The sequence below is a fragment of the Giraffa tippelskirchi genome, chromosome 10, assembly GCF_054371585.1.
Source record: "Giraffa tippelskirchi isolate mGirTip1 chromosome 10, T2T-mGirTip1v1.2.pri, whole genome shotgun sequence".
NCBI lineage: Eukaryota > Metazoa > Chordata > Mammalia > Artiodactyla > Giraffidae > Giraffa > Giraffa tippelskirchi.
This window is the reverse complement of record NC_137284.1, coordinates 61,704,769-61,725,366: the sequence shown is the minus strand read 5'-3', so window position 1 is coordinate 61,725,366 and position 20,598 is coordinate 61,704,769. Positions and strand designations below refer to the sequence as shown.

The 20,598-nt window shown below is 38.7% G+C and overlaps 1 long non-coding RNA gene across 1 annotated transcript in view; it reads right to left on the bottom strand.

The window, feature by feature from the left end:
• Positions 1–20,598, bottom strand: part of LOC145522681 (uncharacterized) — a 275,846-nt gene that overhangs the window by 191,595 nt on the left and 63,653 nt on the right. The window contains exon 4 of the long non-coding RNA XR_014066094.1: positions 14,568–14,652. This is a non-coding gene — a long non-coding RNA (uncharacterized LOC145522681). The remainder of the gene's footprint in view (positions 1–14,567; positions 14,653–20,598) is intronic.

The following is a 20,598-nucleotide window of genomic DNA, read 5'->3' as shown; positions in this document are numbered from 1 at the left end:
TCGATCCCTGGGTTGGGATCCCTGGTTGGGAATTCTGAACCCAGGAATTGAACCTGGGTCTCCTGCATTGCAGGCAGATTTTTTACTCTCTGAGCCACCCTGGAAGCCCCAAAGAAATGTGAATGTCCATTAATAGATGAATGGATAAATAAATGAATGGATAAAGAAGATATACAACAATATAGGTGGACTTGGATGGCATCATGCTAAGTGAAAAAAAGTCAGAGAAATACAAATACTGTATGATATCACTTATAGGTAGAATCTAAAAAATATAACAAAGTAGTGAATATAACAAAAAAGAAGCAGACTCAACAGATACAGAGAACAAACTAGTGGTTACCAGTGGGGAGGGGAGGGGCAGTACAGGGGTGCAGGAGGTGAGAGGCACAGATTATTGGATGTAAGATAAGCTCAAGCATTTATTGTACACTACAGGGAATATAGCCAATATTTTATAATAACTGTAAATGGAAAGTAACCTTTGAAAATTGTGTAAAAAATTAAAAGAAAAAATCATTCTCCTCATCTTACTAGTCTTTAAAGAGCAGAATCCAACAATGATTATAAGGAACCAACAAGAGAGAACTGCATCACTAATTCCTTTTCTTCCTACATTTCCCTGGATTTGAACCCTAACTTGGTCATTTGAATGCTAGGGCCTGGCACTCCTGAGAACTGACTTTCACTTCTGCATGCTTTTACTAATGTTACCCACATTCCCCCCGGGCTACTATTGACCCACCTATACAGGCAAAACATGAGTTGGATTTAATTCTACATGTACCACAAATTCTAGGTCATGTGTTTCACCACAACCATGACACTGAGATTGATATGGATCCTAGCAGATTTTTTTTTTCTAGCAGATCTTAAATATCCTCTTATGGGAATTGAATCTACAATTGACTAGCAAATTCCAAAATTTGTATGATGGAGCCATTAACAATGCATTCCTTAGAGATGTGTTGAGAACATTAAAAATGAGGTGATATACACAAGGAGCTTAGCATAGTGCCTTAAAACAGAGTAAAGAATCAACAATAGTTAGCCAGAAGAAAAAGAAGTCAGATATAAAGCAACTTCAGAAGTTCACTGAGGCAGATTTGCAGTGAAGGCTCACTTCCCCTTCTCTCGCCCCTTCTTAGGTTCTGATTCTTCCTGTGTTATATAAAAGTGAGCAAATGAGGTTACATAAGACTACTGATTCTCAACACCATCACCATCTAAGTTTCTAAAACTCCCAGTTTACATCACCATCACTCCCCAGTTGTAAGACTGGTAATGTTCAATAATTATTTACACCAAATAACCTCTGGAGGGCACACAGACTAGTTTGAATCCAGAAAGAATAAAAGCAGTTATTCCCGACTTAGTACAGTCCTATGAGTATAATGCCATTAGGAGTGATGCAATAGACTGCTCTCCCTCCAACAGCTTATAAAGAATCTCTTTGATATAATCCTGATTTCCTCATAGGACCTGGCCCAGCAAACTGTGCATATCTATATGGTTGGGGCCAGCCTCTGGCCATATAAGTTACAAGGTAAGCTAGAGAAGTGCTTACTTGGCCAGGTAAAAGTTCAGTTTCTGAGACACAACATCAATCTGCTGGGTATCCAGTCAGATGCCACAAGATCCTTACCCTCCTCCAACTTAAGGTCTATGATGCCCCATCAAGTTCTGGATTTCATCAGCTAATGCAAACAGTTTCTGTCTTCACCATGACTGCATTCCTCAGAATAAGAAGAAGAACTATGCCTTTTCTTGGCAGTCTAAAGTCATCTCCATCCAAAGACCTAAAGATACTGTGAGCTGACTAGCTGGGTACAGGGGATGGGGGAGGAGTTTGTGTGGTGTCGGATCTGAAACACAAAAAGTAGTTTTGAGAGAACTCTGACACTCAGGAATTAGATATAATTATCCATCTAATAAATCAACAACTTTCTTTCTACATGACCTGATAAGAAGTTGGGTGGTTACACCATAGATTCAATTTCTTACTGGACCCAAGTCATCATTCTATACAGGGTTTCAGTGCTAAATACTGGAGCATTTTTTTAAAATGCCAATATCTCAGCTTTATACCAGTCTAATCTCTGCAGGTAGGACCTAGACATTGATGTTTATTTAAATCTCAGAAACTATAAAGTACAACCACTGATCCAGTGGTTTCCCCAAACTCAAAAGATTTACTACTTATTTCACTGCTTATTGTTCTACTTGGTCAAACAGCATATCTGCCTCTTATACGAGTAAAATAAGAAAAAATTTGAGGTACAGGGATTTGTGTGCTCTTGGTTCTGAAAGAGAAAGATCTTAGCCCTCAGAACCCAGAAAAGATGTGGCCCATAAGGCCAAGCCTGAACTCTCCAGTCATACTAGAAGTCTTCCATGACCAGTACTCTCACCAAACCTGTTCTACTAGGGGATTCCTGGCCTGGTAGGTTAAAGAGGTAGGGTTTGCGGGGATTCTAATGTCAGAGTCTCAACTGAGGACATGCAGTGTGAAGACCAGCTTTCTCAGTTGACTCATAAAACTGGGAAACACACTGTTGAAAGTCATTTTCAGATAGTAAGGTGCATTAGTTTCCTACGGCTACTGTAATAAGAGTACCACAAATTGGGTGGCTTATAACATGAGAAATTTATTCCCTTACCATTATGAAATAACAGTTTATAGATGTTCAAAATCAAGGTGTTGGAAGTATCATGCTTCCTCTGAAGATTCTAAGGAAGAATCTTTGCCCTCTCCTAGTTTCTGGGGGTTGTTGACATTCCTTGGCTTGTAACTACATAATTTCAATCTCTGCCTCCATCTTCACGTAGCCTTCTCCCCTTTATGTAGCTCAGTGTCTAAGGGGGAACCTTTCTTACAAAGACAACAGTCACTAAAATAAGGACCACTATAATCCATTATGACCTCATCTTAATTAGTCTATATCTGCAAAGATGATCGATCACATTTACAGGTACTGGGGGTTAGGTCTTAGACATGTCATTTTGGGGGGGCATGATTCACCCTACAACACAAGGATTGGTCGTGTAATCGACTACTTCCTGGGAGAAATCCCTCCTTGGTGCCTTTAACTAACCTCTTGACTCTTCAGGTTTTTGACTTCTGCTTACTGGCTATATATACTTGCCTTATCTGCTATCCCTCAACCCTAACCCACACCTCCATATCTCAGAGCAACAGCTTTTTTAACTAGGACAAATTTTACAGAGGATGTTCTCTGTATATATGCATTAATAATACATGCATTTTACAAATGAGGACACAGTAGCCCAGAGAAGAACAGGATCTACTCTTCTCTGTCTATCTACTCCAGAAGTGAGTCTCTAATTTTATTCTCGTTTTAACTTCTGACCTGAACATACCACAGATACCTGTTTCAAAATCTGCCCCATTTGGCCACCTCTTCTTTTTTTACTTTTCTATCTTCCCACACCTCCCTTGTATGCCAATTACCAAGTTTGACACTTGTGCTTTTTCTCTTTCTGCTAATCCACCAACCTCATTTCTGAGTATTTATTGGCAAAAATCATTAATCCCTAAGTCTTAACCCACCTTAGACTCTGGCTTAAACTCTGCTTTTTTTTTTTCAATCGAAGAACATCCCAAAGATAAAAATTAAACCAGATCCCCATCCTCTATGGTGACCCTTTACACTATGAGTTTATTTTTTAGCACAGTCATAAAAAAGGACCCCAAAGATATGGATCCATTCCATGATCTGTGTAGTCCATATTCCCTTGAAACCCTCTCAGCCAAACCCACTTCCTCGTTGACCCAAGGTCCTTTATTCTGGTTGCTGCTTAGAATATGATTGGAGAACTTGGGACTTACTACATGAAAAGCAGTCTTCTATTTTTATGTTTGTTCTTCTGCATTAGAAATCCTAAGGGATGGTCTGTTCACGCCTCACTGGGCCCTTAACTGAAATACCACTGGGAGCTTTCCCCCTATTTACTGACAGATTAACTGCTGTCTATTTCTGACTCAAATAACTTTTCCTTTCTGTGAACCTGAACAAATAACTGTTAGAATTATTTCCTATTCCTTATAAAATGATATGCTTATTGCTTGCTAATGTTGTTAGGCTTAACAAGGTTGTTACCAAGTGATTAAATATCAGCCTAAATTATAAAGCATTTTATGCTTATTTGGTGCTTCCCAGATGGCTTGATGGTAAAAAGAATCCATCTGCCAATGCAGAAGACACTGGTTGGATCCCTGGGTGGGGAAGATCCCCTGGAGGAGGAAATGGCAACCCACTCTAGTATTCTTGCCTGGAAAATCCCACGGACAGAGGAGCCTGGTGGGCCACAGTCCAAGGGGTCGCGAAGAGTCAGATATGACTGAGTGACTGAGCATGCACCCATGCATGCTTATGTTATTGGTTATGCTGCAGTACATATCCATTCAGGAGGCATTTGTATATTTATTGGGCACTTACTATGTACCAGCATTGTAGTACATGTTGTGAGGAAAACAGTAAATGCCCAATATAGGCCCGATTGATTCAAGTATAAGATATGATCCCCACTTTCAAGGAATTTAGAGCTTCTGTAGGTAGTAGTACTTTGCTTATTTTGAATCAAAAGCAATGTACTTAAACTAAATGTTCTCAGGCAAATCTAGGCATTAATTAGCCAGAATAAGAGGAAAGAAAAAGACAAGAAACTAATGCTTACTAAGCACTTAATATACACTAAATACCAACATCATACTTTCAATTTTAAAGATTTTATTTGGTAAGAACATTTAACATGAGATCTAGCCTTTTATATCTGTAAGTAATTTTTAAGTCAGCCATACTATTGACTATAGTTACAATGTTACACAGATCTTTGGAAGATATTGTTTTGCTTAACTGAAAGCCTATTGATTAGTAACTTACATTTTTCCCAACCCCAGTGTCTGGCAACCACCATTCTACTCTTTTCATTCTATGAATCTGGCTATTTCAGATACCTCACATAAGTGGAACCATGCAGTATATGTCTTTCTGTGATGGCTGGTTTCACTTAGCATAATGTCCTCAAGGTTTACCCATGTGCTGGCATATGATATATATGCCTTCCTTTTATAAGATTGAATAGTATTCCATTGTATATGTATACACCATATTTTCTTTATCCATTCAACTTTCAATGGATATTTAAACTGTTTTCATATCTTGGCTGTTGTAAATAGTGCTGAAATAACATGTGAGTGCTAATATATCTTCAATATCCTGATTTCAGTGCTTTCAGATAAATATTCACAGCTCAGGCTCTCACCATCTGTCACTTGGACACTTACAAGAGCTTCTTTATGGGCCTCTCTGGTTCAGGTCTCTCCCTATTCCATTCTACCACTCCCCATCTCCACCCTCCTACACATACTACTGCCCTGACTTGGATCAAAGAGCTAGACCTGAGCCAGTCCCAGTCAGCTTTAGTTGCCTTACCACTCCATCTCTACCCTGACAGTTCTAGGCTCCAGTGAGGCCAAATTTTCTTACTATTCTTTGAAGGCACCAAACTCTTCGGCACCTTGACCTTTGTACAAACTATCTTCTCAGCCTTGCATAAATATCTTTTTATATTCTCCCAAATAAACATCTATATACCATCAGATAATAAACTCAAATTCAATCACCTAGTGAGATATTCCTTGACTCCTTGAGACAGCGGCATTTCTACCCTCTTCTGTGTTCGTCTTCCTACCTCACATATGCCCTTAATACTACTTTTAATGCACTATGAAAAGCTTTTGTCTGTATTTATGATGCCCCTTTAATCTGAGAGCTTCTTAACAGAAGGGCCACTTCTGAGCAACTGTTTTATTATGAAATATTTTAAGTATTAGCAAAAAGTATGGTTAATAATATAATGAACACCATGAACTCAACCTCCAGCTTTGTCATATTTGTTTCAGATTTTTTTTTTTTTTTTTAAATTATGTATTTATTTATTTGGCTGCTCTGGGTCTTGGTTGTGGCATGTGGGATCTAGTTCCCTGATCAGGGAATGAACCTGGGCTCCCTGCACTGGGAGTGCAGAGTCTTAGCCACTGGACCACCAGGGAAGTCCCAGATCTTTTTTTAATAAGAATATTGCATACAGATTGAAGACCTCTGTGTACCTTCTTCCATCTCATTCCCTCTCTTACCAGAAGTACCCACCACCCTGAATGTGCTTTCTCATGCCCACACATATTTTTGCATTGACTACATGTGTTTATCCATAAATAATAACTTTGTGAGTTTTTAAAAAATGATTTATCATCCTATGTGTATCCATCCACAATTGCATTTTCTTCTGCTATTGTGTTTTGGTGGTTTAGCCATGTATATATAGTATTGTTCTATAAACACTGTCTGATTTATCTGTTTTTCATTGATTTTTAGGCCTTTTATGATTTTTAAAGTCCATGTGTCCTTGGACATACGGGATTTTCTATAGAATGTAGAAGCATTGGGTTGTAGGTTACAAACATTTCTAATCTCAAGACATATGGCCACATTATTTGTCACAGTGGTTACACATATTTATGCTACTTCCAGCAATGTAGAGAATTCTTCTGACTCCCTTTTATCCCTGTTGTGTAGCAAGAGTCTGACACACAAGAGATAAACTACATCTGTCAACAGTGACTGAATGAATAAGTGAATAATGCTTGAATTTTTAAATGTGAGCTAGAGGAAACAGAAATACAAATACTTTAAGTGAAATCACCAACAGAAGGCCTTGCTTGCTTGCTAAGTTGCTTCAGTCATGTCTGACTCTGCAACCCTATGGCCTGTAGCCTGCCAGGCTCTTCTGTCCCTGGGATTCTCCAGGAATAATACAGGAGCGGCTTGCCATTTCCTTCTCTAGACCTCCTTCTAGGTCAAGAAAGCCTAGATCTGTGCTATTTAAATGTAAATTGATTAAAAATTAAATTAAATAAAAGATTGTTTCCTCAGTTGCACTAACCAACCATATTTTGAGGGCTCAAATGTGGCCAGTGGTTACTAACTACTGCAACAGATCACACAGGTACCTTTCTTCACCATGACAGAAAGTTCTGTTAGTCAGTACTGGTCTAGAAAATAAGTCTTTCCCTTTTCCTCTCTTTCCCCCTCTTCTATTTCTTGGGCTGGAATTAGTAATTCATGATCTCTCATCTGATTTTTTTTTCAAGTTGTGTTAGAATGCACATAACATAAAATCCACCATTTTAACTATTTCCATGCGTACACCTTAGTAGCATTAAGAACATTTACACTGTTATGCAAGCGTTAACACCATTCATCTCCAAAACTTTTTCATCTCCCAAACTGAAACTCTGTGATCATTAAACAAAAACTGCCCATTCTGCCCTTCCCCTAGCCTCTGGCAACAACCACTCTACCTTCTGTCTGTAGGAATTTGACTACTCCAAGTACTTCATATGTGTAGAATAATAATACAATAATGTCCTTTTGTATTTGGTTAATTCCACTTAATTGCATAATATCTTCAAGGTTCATCCACATTGTATCATGTATCAAATTTCATTCCTTTCAAAAGCTGAATAATATTCTATGGTATATAAATATCATTCTCTATTGATTTTACCTTTATCTCTGTCCCTCAGATAGCAGCTGGGTGACTAACCAAACAAATGCAAACCACAGCATTAACAACGGGTACAGGTTTAATATATTTGCCTCTAGATGCAACACTGGAAAGAATAATGCTCCAGTAATGAGGAGTACTGGGTTTTGGAACCCAGTTGCTGCATGATGGCTGGGTGGCCTTGAAAAGTTGCTTTAACTCTCCAACCATCATTTTTCTCATCTAATCTAAAATAGTAAAACTTTTCTGTTATTCTAAAATCCTGTTGGTTTAAGAATATTCTTCCATTCATTGACTCAAAGTCAACAAGGAAAGTGGATTTGAAGTCATTGCAGTAAGGTGAGTAAGGAACATATTTTGGGGGAAAATGGCTTCTAAAACTCCCCCCCCCCCACACACACACAAAAGAGAGAGATTTGGGGAGGGAGGCAGCTTACACTATGAGCAAGGCCATAATGCATTAGATACATCTGCATCTAGAGTCGAGCATGCGTCTTGGAGAATTTTTACCTATTTCACTTAATTCTCAAATAGGTCTCTGACACCTTCTAAAGCAGTAATATACAAAAATATTGAACTTTAACTCCTCTTTTGAAATATTATATGTTAAAAGTTCGTCCCATATAATATTTCAAAAGGAGATACAATTCAATATTTTTGTATATTACTGATTTTATTCCATATTGTCATTATTCTCTAGTTTATTTCCTTTGACTTTTTCCATTTATAAATAATTATGATTCTCTAATCTTTACCCTTTGGAGATTCGTTTGTTTCTAAGTGCAATTAAGAACTGCCCCGGAAAGTAAACAGTAGCAATGTGGCCAAAGACCAGAGCAGGGACTGATTACATTCCTCTTACTGTACTCTGGCTGGGGAAGGATAGAACTCTGAAGGTCTCATCTTCCTACACTTCCTGAATTTCCTAAGTGCTTACTTATGTTATCACTGTTGTTGTCTCTGAATATTCGTCCATGGACTCTAGGCAAATAAACCAACATGGATTTTTATGCCCATTTTCTTTATGTATGTGTTTGAGGATATGGGCTTCCCTGATAGCTCAGTTGGTAAAGAATCTGGCTGCAATGCAAGTGGCCCCAGTTCAATTCCTGGGTCAGGAAGATTCCCTGGAGAAGGGATAGGCTACCCACTCCAGTATTCTTGGGCTTCCCTGGTGGCTCAGCTGGTGAAGAATCCTCCTGCAATGCAGGAGAGCTGGGTTCAATCCCTGGGTTGGGAAGATCTCCTGGAGAAGGGAAAGGCTACCCACTCCAGTATTCTGGCCTGGAGAATTCCATGGACTGTATAGTCCATGGGGTCGCAGAGAAGTCGGACATGACTGAGCGACTTTCACACTTTGAGGATATAGTCATGTGGACACCTATGCCACTAATTCATTAATTTTAACTGCTGCACAGTATTATGTTTTATAAGTATTAGGTAGTTAGAATAGGAAACAGGAGTTCAAAATGGCGGTGGCTAAAAGACAAGGAAGGAAAAGCCCGCGAAAATGGAACAAAGGAAGGTCAAAGGAAGGTCTGAGGACTGGAGTGAGAACTTCAGGTAGAAAAGCACTCCTGGCTAAGCCCAATTTGCATGGAGCAGGCCCAGGGGGAAGAAAAAAACATAAAAAGAGGAGCCAAAGCGCTCTTTCTCTCTTTCTCTTGCTCTCTTTCTCGCTCTCTCTATCTCGTTCTCTTTTTCTCTCTCTCTTTCTCTCTCTCTCTCCTGCATGTGTGCGCTCTCTCTCTTTCTCTCCCTCTCTCTCGTTCTATCTCTTTCTCTCTCTCTCTACCCCCCCCCCCCCCCCGTGCTGGGGCATTCTTCTCTTCACGTCTTTGGGTCATCGGTTGGCATGCCCTCATGCTTTGAGGATGGATTTTCCTGCTATTATCTAAATAAAAGAGCTGTAACACTGATTCATCTAAGAGCTATAACACGGTCTGTTTGAGACCTGAGAGCTATAACATGGTCTGTCCAAGACCCGAGAGCTGTGACCCGCCGAGGGCTCTAATGTCCGTAACTCCAAATCTTTGTTGTGACGAGACAGAACCGAGGATCACACACTCGCCTGACATAAGTATTAGCACAATTTACTTATTTGCTCTTCCACTGATGCTTAGGCTGTTTTCAATTTCTCATTGTACAGTTCTGCATGAATACATGTGAGGATGCTTTTAAAACCCTGATGCTTGAGCCAGGTTTAAGAAATTTGCTTTCCTTGTTTTCTGGTATAAAATTTATATGAACCGCAGAGTTAATTCATTCAAACTGAGTTCCTGCTGAGTGTAGAGACACCAGGTAAAGCAGAGACAAAGTCCATGTTCTTGAGTAGGGACCACAGGAATGGGATAATTATCAAGTAATAGTGCAAATAAATGTAATGTTACAAGTGTAATAAATAACTTGAAGGAAAAGTCTGTCACCCTATAAGAATACAACAGAAAGAATGTGTTCTTGGTTCAGGGTATCAGTGTTGGTGTTCCTGAAATAGTGATGCTTAATCTGAAAAGGGAAAAAGAAATGGGAGAGAACTAGTCTGGTAAGGAATATGCAGTTGAGCCATGTCGGGGTGAGTGGAATCACAAGCAGAGGGAACAGCAGATGTATAGGTCCTGAGCTAGAAGAGAAAAGTGGCCATTTTAGAGAGAAGGACTGTGACTGGCAGAGTGAAGGGAAAGAAGGTGTGAGAAAAACTCGAGAACTACTTGGGCCAGAGCACACAAAACCTTTTGGCTTTTAGCCTATGATAAAGGAATACCATAGACTGGTCTTAAGCTGCGAAGTGATACTACTGGATTTGGATTTTGAAACAACAAATTCACTGGTTCCAGGACGGTGAAGTCTTTGTTTGGATTCCTGCTGCAGTTTCTGCTGGATCCATGTCACTGAAGCTAAACATCTTATATCACTGACAGGACCCAGTCCTGCTCTTCAGTAGAGACTGAAATGAGGAAATGCTCATAAATAGCAGGATTTATTCTCAGGGCAGGATGCATGGCAGAGAGAGGAAAAAGGTTATTTTCCATAAAGTGTGAGAATCTTTAGAGAATTGGGAAATGTAAAAGAGAAATGTAAAATAAAAAAAAAAAGGAAATGTAAGTCAAAGTAGGAGAGAGGAAAGAGAGGCTGAGAGCCTGGCTTCGTGAGAAACGTCTTGGTCAAGCCAGTGGGTACAGAGATCAGAATGAACCAGGCAAAACCCAGGGGCAAGGCATTAGCAGAGACTTCAGTTGAAATGCTCTCTAGGCAGTCCAAAGTGGACCGAATAGCTCATAAATTGCACAACACAGCAACTAAAATCCTCTAGCCTCTGGGAGGCCTGAGTGCGCCTAGACTTGGCCCATGATTAATCTCTTCTCCTTCCTAGAAAATCAAAGTCGTATCTGAGATTTGTGGTACCAACATTGTAACAGCTCCTACTGGGTAATTCACATGTGCCACTCCTTGCTTCCTGGGCTCTGGCCTTGGTCTCAGCTCAGAAAATATACTTGACAACACTACCATGACTCAACCAACTTTCACTTCACCTATTATTTAACAGTATGTTTTTCCTTCTCATGCTTTGAACAGATATTTAGTTTCCAAGACAAGGGGGGAAAAAAAAGAATTCCGAGATTCAGTTTGCACTTAGGGAAATGCTTTGCTTTGGGGAAAGAACTTTTCTGGAAAACAATGATTGTATTTGGCTTTTTCAAAAAGTATGTATTACCATAAGAATGACTCAGCCGCTAACAAAAACACAGTTGCAGAGAAGAAACTGATTGAAGCATAATTGATTATGTTGGACAATTACAAATGCCCTTATTAAATAATTGCATTTAAACCACATGATAGTTTTACAACTGATTTATAAAAACAAAACTGTGAAAGTTTAAGTGACATAATTGTTCTCAGTATCACTACAATTTTCAAATGAAGCAATTTAGCCTTAGAAGCAATTTCACTTCTCATTGTGATGTTATTTTGGTGTCAAGCTGCAAGCTTTTGTTCCACTCCAGAGTTCTAGGAATGATGATTAACCCTTCCCTCTCCTTGGCTAAGGCAATGATGAATTTTTCTAACATACGAGTCCTTCACATTTTGCTTCAGATCCAGCAGGTTATAAAAAGAAAGATTTGCAGGCCTTCAACTATCTATATCGTTTCCATTTAATGAGACTATAGCAGCTTCTGTATAGATGTGGGAAATGTAAATCTTTCTTAGATTGGGGCATTGGTGAACTCAGAATAAAAATGGCAAAAACAAAGCATCTTGTGTTTGAAAGTATCAATCAATAATGTTAAGACTTTGCATAGTTTTCTCTCAAAATTATATCCCTACCGGAAGCAATATGGGAAATGGCCCAGTATCTCTGGCACATCTCCTGGAATGTTAATCAGAGGTCTGTATTTTCAGGTGCATGAATAAAAGACCTTGGAACATTCAACAGATAAAAGCCAATACCATTAACATTCCTTTATTTAGTTTCTGTGAATTAAATGGTTTTATACAACTACTGTCTCGGTATCACACACACTATTCCCAAGGCATGTTCTACACTGGTAATAAGAGCTAAACCTGCTGTATTTCATTTCAGTCTTGCTGATAGTATTTATCAGCAAAATCTGGCTAAAGCGGAATATGCAACTTAAGCCTGATCATAACTGGTCTGCAGAGGAGGAAAGTGGGGGATTATCTGGAGACTGAGAGCACATGTATAAGACTGTATTGTCATTGTGTGCTATAGGCCTTTTGGCAAACTGTAGTGTAAGCCCCAGCTGACAGGCCTTTTCACAACTGACAGAGGAAAATATGAAACTTAAATTCTTCATGACAGATAAATCTGCTGAATGAAAGGAAGACCAATAGGATAATGGTGGGACAAAAAACACACTGCTTTTGGGTAACTCCCTTAAACCTACTTCTTTTGTAAATATACAAAATAGGCATTCAATGAATATCTTCTAAACTCCTACCTATCAGCTTTGCTAAGCAAGCTGTTAAGTTGGAGTGATAAAATAAGCATCTTTTCTTCAACAGATGAATACAAAGTCTTATAAAACAGGGGTGGCAGATTAAATTTAATATGTGGGCATGAAAGATGTTTCCTGGATGACTATCAACTAGAGTAGATTTCTTGAACCAAAGTTGACATATTACTATTGTAGAAGGCTTATTAATTGAGATATTAAATATACCTAATCCACCATGATTGGGATTTTTGTCAAAGTTTTTTAAAAATATGACTATAAGTAATTGCTCTTTTCTGTCAGTGGGTCCCAAACCATGAAATGTAACCAGAGACCATCTCTTAGGATTAATATCTTTGGCCTTTCCAGTGGTGACATATACTTTTTACCCTTGTCAAGGGCCCTGGATTTCTTTGCCTTTCCCATACTAGTTTATTACTGGCGTTTCTCCCTAGGAGAATTCACCCTGGTTGGCTATACAAGTTCTGTCTAATTCCAGTGATGGCCAAAAACAAACTACCTCAAACCATGAAAGGCCAAATAAACTGAAAAGTAGTGTCCTGTATAGTTTTTTTAAAATCCTTGCAGGTATTTAGCACACTGTGTAACCTCACTGATCCTGGAGGAAGCTTACTGAGCAGGACTACTTCTAGGGGAAGAGGAGGAATTAGCGCAGGCTCTTTAATACAGCCTGCTTCTTCTATTAATGAATGGCTGAAGTGCGTTGGCAAATCCCAGGTTGAGTTGATAGACAGATCTTGTTAAGAAATCATAAAGCAAGTTTTAGGACCCAAGAGCAAATCTGGCCTGAACTGGTCCACAAGTAATTCATGGCTAATCCTTAGCATGAAACTCAAGGTGAGAGTGAAAGCAAGCAAAAGAGGGAGAAAGAGAGAGAACATCAGGAGAATGAACGAGTGAAAGAAAAGATGACACAGGTAAGAATTCTGAGGGTCATTTTTCTGACCAATATAGGTTCTTCCATTAGCCAGACAGTCCTGGAATGTCTGTCTGGCAGCGGACTACAGTACAGTCTCAGGTCATGGGAATCTTCCACCAGATCACAGGAAGGACGAAGAAAAACAGTGAGAGTTAGACTATGAGGAGGAGGAGGAGGTGGCAGAGAAGGAGGGGAGCCAACCTGGAGTCTGAGAGAAGAATCCAGGCGCCACAGTGTAACAGCTGCCTCAGGTATGCTAGCCAGTCTCAGCTCGTTCCCAGCTCTTTCTGGCAAGCCCTAGGCTCAAGCATGCACACAATGCATTCGTGAGTACACACACACGCATACACACACATACACACATGCAGAGCTGTGTCTGTTGTAAAGAAGATTCTGGTCTGTCCACAATAGTGTCTTTCAGATACTTACAAGAGAGAACTGGGATTGTTGGGCACTTTTTTTTCATAACTGTGGTAAAGTTGTCTAAGACCTTGGTAAATAACAAAATCTACTCACATACAAAGGGATTTAACTTACTCTAAAGATTATTATGTTTTGTCTGCTGGATTAAAATTGCTTCCAAAGTTATTAGAGAAACTCAACATTAGCACTTACTTTTCTATAAAGAAACAAACCACACACACACAAAGGTACAGCATTATACAGTAATTATCCAAAATGCTACCGCTTGAAATAATAAGGATGCTGTGTGTTTACACAGCATCTTTTTTTTCCAAAGAATTCAAATAGCTACACCACTTGTATCCCATTATTCCTATCAACAGTCTTCTGTGAGCTTTGCGGGTGGCAAGGATAATTATCTACATTAGACAGGGGGAATAACTGAGGCACAAAGAAACATTCAGGATCACACAGTAAGGAAATAGTAATTGTGGATTTACTATTAAAACATTAAGTGTCAAGAGTTTTGCTGTTCAAGTAAAATATATATTTCTCTTTTCCGTCTTGATTCTCCATGACAACTTACAGCATCTTTCTTTTTTGGGGACTCATCTCCAACTCCTTTGTGTGCGAGCTCTACCTTAGCACTTATCAGAGTTGTAATACTTCATTTATTTGCCTACCTCTTTACTGATATATTCCTGAGGCCCAGCATTTGTTCATCTCTGTTCTCCAATGCTTGAAAAATAGCTGGTGCTTCTTAAATGTCTGTTGGTTGAATGAATGAAAGAAAGAAGAATGAATGAATTAAAGAACAATTATCTAAAGAATTTCTGACAAAGGTAACAATAAGTGGGAATTTGGGCTTAAACTATATGTCTCATCTGATTTTATTTTTGCTGTGACAAGTATGTCCACCTCACAAGTCTCTTAAAAAATCCAGTGAATACATTTAGAGCTGATTCATTCCCTGCCTGGGCTGTTGAATTTACTGTTTTGAACAATAAACTGAGACTTGCAAATTTAGTAAGGCTCTAGATGATCTATTGTAATTATTTTCCCCATAGCCTCCTTTTTTGATATCTAAGAAAAAGCATTTAGGTGTAGAGACTTGGGGGAGTGTTAATATATAGTTCTTAGGCTGTCCCCAAACCCCTGTCCTCCATTTATTGAATCTTAAGGCCAGATTGTTACTTGGGGGAGGGGATATAGACCCCCAAATAACAATAGGAACAATGATTGCTTTTCAAGGAGATTACAAATTTAACTCTCTTTTATACATTTTTTGGTGATCAATACAAAAAAGGCAAGGTAATATATGTTAATCTTTACCAGATGTACTTTATGTATCCCCTTACATTGGAAGCCTAGCAGAAGTACAATGTCACAACAGACATTTACTGAAATACCTGGGGAAATGGAACAAAAAGTGTTAGAGGAAAATGGTCTTTCAGCTAAATTACCTAATATATTTGCTAATGGTATCTGATTTAAAAGCCATAAAAATACCAAGTTAAAAGCACATTAGAAGATGTGTTATATTTATAAGTGTTTGTCACCTTGGCAACTACAGCTATATTCCAAATCTAACACTAGCTATGATGGGCCAAGACCTTTTAAAATTGGTAAATACTTCTTTATAGCAATGATCTGCTTTCGGCTACTGAATGTTAGAGCTAGAAAACGTAAGTTTTTTACTGAACAGCAAGGTTTTTTTTTTACTAGCTTTCTACTATGGGTAAGATTTTTCTTTCTATTAGTAACTATGGTTTGTCATTAACAAGAAAAACAATGCATTTTCAAATAAAGCTTCAATCTTAATTTTTCCCTCTTGTACTCAGAATTGCAGATATAATAACTTGAATATTCCTAAAGATAGAGCTTATTTATCAACTTTGCTCTTCAGTGTATCAACCACAGCATTGACTTTGGTCCATGGATGAAATACCACAGGTGTATACTATAAAATCAACCTTATTCTACAGGAGTCTATCCTCCTGAACAGCTGGGTGATAAGTTTTCATACACCTTTACCTTCAAACTGAGCTGCACGGGGCCTGAAACATTATCTTTCCCTTTGTGTCAGTAAAATTCTGCTTCCTGCTTACAACTCTTAAAAATGGATGATTGGTTAATGCAAATCCATGCTTTAAAAGGTGGATCTCAGAAGGACCTGAAGGAGGTTTAGATAAGGACTCTTTCTATTCTTTGCTCATTTCCTAAGCTCCAATCTCATTTCTAAATCCTATTTTAAAATGTTTGGGCTACATGCCAGTCAAAGACTATAATTCCAAGAGTCTAACTAGATTCCCATGTGGTTGAACCAATTTTCAGAGTAAACCATGGAAAAGGTCTGGGTAAACACACATTCTCTGTGGGCTGTGGCTATTCACTGAGAGCCTAGACAAGTTGTCTCTGCAGCCAGCTTGGGAAAATTCAAGCCCAACTCGTGATTTGTAATCATGCTCAGCAGGTTCTCAAATAGGCAGGCAACTCTAAGGGCTGAAGACCATCCCTCCCAAGTAACCTCTCTAACACAAGGAGAGCATGTCCCCCGTCTTCCCAGAAGAATCAGTAAAAAAGCCCTACCATAAAGTCCATGCTAAACAGCGAATATGTCACTGCCCCCAGGAATATGTCACTGCCCCCAGGAATATGTCACTGCTTTCTTTTTATTTTCTGAAGAACAAAGTCTTCTCAATGAAGAGAGAAAATAAGGTTTAGTTTATGAGACAGAGACATTAATAGCATAGAAAGAGAATGTTCTAGAAGAGGACAGGATAAACCTCCAGCTTGGTACTAATAAATTAAGGTAGCAGCTTTGAGTTCAAATATAAACCTATAAACCATGTGAACAAAGATGACAAAATATACTCAAATATAGTTAACCAGACTTACCATACATTGATGGAAGGTGAGGAATCACATGGACTGACATGTAATTCTAGTGGTTAAACACATTTTTCATTTGATAAATGTAACTAACCTGTGGAGAGTGTGTTCTGGTTATATAACCTTATCACTAAGCCCTTTGTTTAACTCCTAACAAATCATTTACCAAGCTATAATTTGTTGGCGAAAGAATTTGTCCATTTTTGCCTCTATATAATTTTTAAATAGCCTTGATGGAAAATCACAGTGCCTTGTTTAAAATCATCATATATTGTATTATTTAAAGTATTGACTACATAATCTCATTTTAGTGTCCAGAAAATACAAAGAAAAGACTCCTGATGGGCTGAACTTCACCAAATGTAAAGATACAAGATACTTCATAATAATTGCCTTAGTTGAGAGAAAAATACATGAGAAAAATAAGGCATCACTCACCTTTCTTCCGAAGGGGACAATGAGCCCACAAGGAAAGAGGTTGATTTTTTTTTCTCAAATTTATACCTTTTACATAGTAGGAAAGCAATAAATATTTGTAGAATTGAAACTGAATGTTATATATACGAACTTCAGTAAGTCTATTTTATGCATTCCACATGCTGTCTACAAGTTAAGGAATGATTGTCTACACAAACATGTAGCCAATGAAAGATGTTAGGAGTAGAATAACATGATCCTTTTCCACTGTGTTGATGTTTTTGCGTGGACATGTTTGCCTTTTATATTTGAAAGATGAATAAAAGAGGATGGGGCCATAGTTGTATAGCCTGAGGTGGAAAGTGAGAATCAGAATAACAGAAACATTAAGGAGACTTTCACTTGCTAGAGTGAAAGTTGTAGGTTTGGGGCTTTCCAGGAGGCACTAGTGAAAGTTGTAGATTTAAAGTGAAGGTGTTAGTCGCTCAGTTGTGTCCGACTCTTTTAGACCCCGTGTACTGTAGCCTGCCAGGCTCCTCTGACCCTGGGATTCTCCAGGCAAGAATACTGGAGTGGGTTGCTCCTCTGGCCAAGGGATTCTCCAGGCAAGAATACTGGAGTGGGTTGCCATTTCCCTCTCCAGGGAATGGTCCTGACCCAGGGATCGAAAACCTGGGTCTCCTGCATTGCAGGCAGATTCTTTACTGTCTGAGCCACCAGGGAAGCCCTGGTTTAGTAGCTTTAAGGGAGTAAAAATGTAGTTAAGTAAGTAGGGTGGAAATGGCAACCCATTCCAGTATTTTTGCCTAGTGAATCCCATGGACAGAGGAGCCAGGCAGGCTACAGTCCATGGGGTCTCAAAAAGTTGGACACAACTGAGAGACTAATACTATACCATACTAAGTAGGATGGGGCCAGTTGTAGACCAAAAAAGGAAACTATATGTGAAAAGTCAGACCTTGCATGGATTTCCTGGATGGCTCAGCAGGTAAAGAATCCACCTGCAATGCAGGAGATGCAAGAGACTTGGGTTCAATTCCTAGGTCGGGAAGATCCCCTGGAGGAATGCATGGCTACCCACTCCAGTATTCTTGCTTGGAGAATCCCATGTTCTGGGGGGGTTACAGTCCATGGGGTCACAAAGAATCGGACACGACTGAAGTGACTGAGCAGTAGCAGCAGCAGCAGACCTTGCACAGTTTCCCTCACCTTATTCCTCATGACACAACTTTGCAATAGATATGATTTTCCTTACTTACAGATTGAAGAGAGTCTCAGAAAAATTAAAAGCCCAACCCTGTGGCTCTCTGCAAGTAAAGATGAGATATAACCTAACATTCTTTCCACTACACTATATTGTATTGAAAACCTGGCAGAGAGGCATAGAGATTAACTCGCATAGAAAGCAACAGCATATAAACTAAGTCCAGAAAAATAAAATCTAAATAAACAATTTAAAAAATACAAATGGCTCAATAGGACTCCTAACTGCCCTGGGATTTTTTCCATGTATGAAATGAGCAACATTAGCACATAATCATGTTCTTATCCTCAACAGGGTGACCTGATTAATTTTCAGTTACAAATTTCAAAGTAGTACTGATTAAGACTTTGCTGCTTAGAGTATTAGTGTTCATCATTCCAGAAAACCCCAGATCTGATTTGGAAAACATAAAATATCCTAAAGGCAGATTGGGTTACGGGAATTTAGACATTGTCTTTTATTGGCAACCTGACAAATCTGCTGCCTACTCTCCTCCCTTTGTGGTTTACATGCTGCTTCCATATACGACACTGGCATCCCATTCGGAAGTTGTTTGTTGTGCTTTGGTTTATGTCTCATACAACAACTGCCCTGAGCCACTTCTAAGGGAGGATAATAATGACAAATTTGAAATTTTCTCCCCAGGAAAGGAGGCTGTGGTGAAAATGCGAGACGACATTTAAGCAACAAGCATTAAAGGCATTTTAATTTTCTGTTGACAAACACGACTTTCCAAATGATTTACAGTGAAGTTTCTGGGCTGACAGCCATACAGCTTGTTGAGGACTTGTTTTCTGGTTTTACAAAAGTGCTAATGAAATCTCTTATTCTTCTATTGGTTACTTTCAGTGGGGAACCTAATGTCTTGAAGATCACAGTGCTATTTGCGTTCCTGGTTCCACAGCTTCTATTCTCACCTTCCTGGTGTTCCTTGCTCCCATCTCCTTAGACCAGGCTCTCCTAATCCCAAACACGAATGTCAGATCTGAGAAAGGAGTACTTCAAGGTGTACTGGCCCCAATTTCAGCAGCATGCACATCCTTCAGCAAAAGTAGCTCAGTTCTTAGGCCCCAGTTCTCTAACTGGCGTTTTACCTTTTTTCCAGATCAGTGTCCACCTCAGTCTCCACTACTTTAATGTTCTCCCATGTTGAATGCCATCTGTCTTTTTAGCTCGATAGATCCCCAGTCTCTCTTCAAGAGTAAAGCTCTGTTATGCTCATTATTTTTTCCACTCTGACTTTCTGTTATACTCAGAGTCTGGAGCTTCCCTGGTGCTTAATACCTGCCCTTCTGCTTGTCTAGATTTTTAGTTTTGTTTTCAACATTATTTTATACAATATCCTCACTTTACAGACAAGAAAATCGAAACATAAGAAAGTTGGAAGGTTTGCCTAAGGTCTCAGTACTAATCATTGGAACTTGGGTCTATGAATTTTGAGATATATATGCTTTTATATTGTTGGGTTAAGGCTCTTAGATGCTTCCTTTTAAGACATTGTTCCTTTTTATTTGTACTGTATCTAATAAGTCAAGAAATCTTTGGAAGAGAAAGTTGTCCCCCAATTGAAAAAATGTTAAAAATAAAAAGAGAAATAACTACTCTTGTTAAAGGATACCAGTCCATAGGAGGTTTAGTTTATAAGTTTTAAGAAGCACATTAAAAAAACATGAGCTCGTTTTATCAGTCATCCTATTTCTAAACTGTTATGATAGACCTCCATTTTATTAAAATGTTCTCTTTCCCTTTAGAGGAATTTTTGCTATAATATAAAAAGTGAGGAATTGCTTTCCATTCCAAAATAGTTGATTTTCACTATTCTGGTCTGTGAATTCTGGCTGAAAGCATGCACATTTTTATTTCTCCACATATACATCTTGCCATATTATTTCCCTCTTCATCACACCTAGAATAGTACTATCATTCCAAAAGAAAGATTTTTTTCACCAGTTTCTTCCCTAGGCCATTAAGATGTCAGTAGACTTCTGCTAAGTCTTTTACAGTTTAAGACACTTTATATTATATTAAAATACATTTAGATATCCAGTTATTTTTAAAAATCAATAACTATGTTTATGTTTTAAATGCTTCACATTTAGAGGAACTAGAAATGCCATACATTCTTCAAGGGTTTTCAGTGA